This window comes from Delphinus delphis, chromosome 2 (genome assembly GCF_949987515.2).
Source record: "Delphinus delphis chromosome 2, mDelDel1.2, whole genome shotgun sequence".
In the NCBI taxonomy this organism is placed as follows: domain Eukaryota; kingdom Metazoa; phylum Chordata; class Mammalia; order Artiodactyla; family Delphinidae; genus Delphinus; species Delphinus delphis.
In genome coordinates, this window is record NC_082684.1 from 53,981,865 (window position 1) to 53,984,531 (window position 2,667).

The 2,667-nt window shown below is 33.1% G+C and overlaps 1 pseudogene; it reads left to right on the forward strand.

Moving 5' to 3' along the window:
- Window positions 1–2,176: 2,176 nt before the first annotated feature.
- LOC132421357 (U4 spliceosomal RNA) lies at window positions 2,177–2,258 on the forward strand (annotated as a pseudogene).
- Window positions 2,259–2,667: the final 409 nt, after the last annotated feature.

Sequence of the window (2,667 nt, forward strand, 5' to 3'; positions counted from 1 at the left end):
AACGGCAAAGTATATAGATTTTTAAGTGGTCACTCGCCTTAATAAATACTTATTTAACTGAGTACATACCCATTAAAAGGACAATACAGCACTTTTACAACACATATAAAATGTGATTAATAAAATAACTTATTTCCATAAAATTTGAGATTTTAGAGAGCCCATCTGACTATAACTTATTTAGCACAACTTAGGAAATGTTTTGTGGTAGAGACATGTTAGTATAAGTCTGTTAGATCTAGGGTTTAGATCACTCCTAGAGGATTGTTTACAATCCTTGGCACACATTTTAAGAGAGAAGCAAACAGTTATTTGTTGAAAACAGAGGAACTGAGATGGTAAATGGGCCACATATTTGATGACCAGAGGTACTGAGATTAATGTGAGGAAAGGAGAAAACAGACTTTTTACTTTACAATGTGTAAGCTAACTGTTCAAAAGTATAAAAGACTTCTTGGGAAAGAATGGATTTCTCTGTTAATGAAGGTACTAAAACATGGATAAATTTATTACTTCTTTCTTAGACTCCTAAAGAGAATATAAGGGTCAAATGAAATGTTACAAAAATATATTTTCAAACTTTACATTCTATGATTCTATAGTCCAGGAATAAAAAAGCAAGCTTTCTATTTTGTAATATGTGGACTGTTCACATATTCTAAGTAGACAGAAATAAAATTAGTTCATATAATAGCCAAATTTATCCCATTTTATCTTATTTAATCAACATGTAAATTCTGAAGAGATAATAAACATCAAAATCCTACTAAACCCAATGGCTTTGGGGTCTTGTCCAAATGAAATCATTCCCTCCTCCTTTGATTCTACTTGACCTTTTATGAAAGAAAAACCATAACCAGATTGTTAGGTTTGAAATTGCTATAGAAAATTAGTATAATTTTGAAACAATAGATGGATGGGAAACATTATAATTATCTCAAATGACTAGGCCAAGACAGACATTTTAATAAATGATGTTGGGACAATAGGGAAGCCATTTAGAAAAACTTGAAATCAGATCCTATAAGGTAACACACAGCTACACAAATTCTAAGAGAAATAAATGACTGAATTCCTTGATTACCTGAATGTATGGGAAAGCTTTCAGACTATAAATCAAAATGCAGAAGCAATAAATGAATAAAGTAATAAATGTGACTACAAATTTAAAAGTATATACTTTTACACTGCTAAAAATACCTCAAAGTCAAATATAAACAAAAAACCTGGGAGAAAATGTTTGCAAAATATATCAGACAAAAGACAAAATCCATTATATATAAAAATCAAGGATTTTTTTTTAATTGAGAAAATAAGGAGTCCAGTTTCTAGTCAAAATGGAGTAAGAAGGATCAGAATATCCTCTCATTTGAAACAACTATGACAAAACATACGATACAATGACACTCAAGTTACTGGACAACAGACAGTGAAGGACAGCCCTCCCTAAAAGACTGGAAACAACTTAAGTGAGCCTGACAATTGTCCCAGGTGACATCCTGGAGAAAGTTTCTGGGGAAGAGTGAAGGAAAGAGAGCCTAGGCAAATACAATTGTCTCTCTGGTTGAAGAATGGAGCTGGGATCTAAGGAAACCTAGACAGCTTCACAGAGTAATTTTATAAGACAGAGTGCTGGAGAGGGAGAGCTGCACGTACCAGCAAGGAGAGGATGTCACAGATCTGAAGAGGGTCCCTATCAATATTCAGTTGAATACGGATTGCTCATTTGTATGAGGAAACTAAGGTCTTAGAAAGAATCACCTAAAAAGATTATAAGAAAAAGGGAACAGAGTTCATACAGGGCTTAGAAAAATTCCTGTTCTCACCAGCTTGAGTGAAAAAAAACAACTTGTAATTAATGGGGCCACAGCTAGAATAGTCAGAGTCTTGACTCAGTAGTAGGGAAAGATTATTAGTCCAAACACAGTTCTAGTTTCACCTAACAAAAAGTAAGACCCAAATGATCAAACTCTTTCCAAGTAATCTGATCATGTTCCAGATAAAACGGTAAAGGATATTTATAGAAAACAAAATTGCCCTTACACATAAAAAGATAAAATTCACAATGTCCAGAATCTAATTAAAAAATCACCAGGAATGCAAAAAAGTATGACACAAATTACAAAATGAAAATATATCCCTAAATGAGGAAGAAAAATCCAGTAAAACTGACCCAAGCTTTGCGCAGTGGCAGTATCGTAGCCAATGAGGTTTATCCGAGGCGCGATTATTGCTAATTGAAAACTGACCCAGAAAATGGTAGAATTAGTACTCGTTGAAAGTTATTATACATTCAAAAAGCTAGAGGAAAGACTGAACATGTTAAGGAGAGACATGGATAATATAAAAAACTCTCAAATCAAACATCTTGATATGAAAACAAAATGTCACAGATAAAAAAATACACTGGATGAGATTAATGATTGGTTAGACATTTACAGATAAGATTAGAGAACTTAAAGATGTAGCAATAGAAACACTCCAAAATGAAACACAGAAAAAAGAAGATGTCTGAAAACTATGGCCTCTGGGCTAAATCCAAACATGCCCACTTGTTTCCATATTGTTTATGACTATTTTACCAGTGTAAGAGTTGAGCAGTTAGTGATAAGGACTATAGGCCCACAAAGTCAAAAATATTTACTATCTGGCTCTTTACAGAAAAGT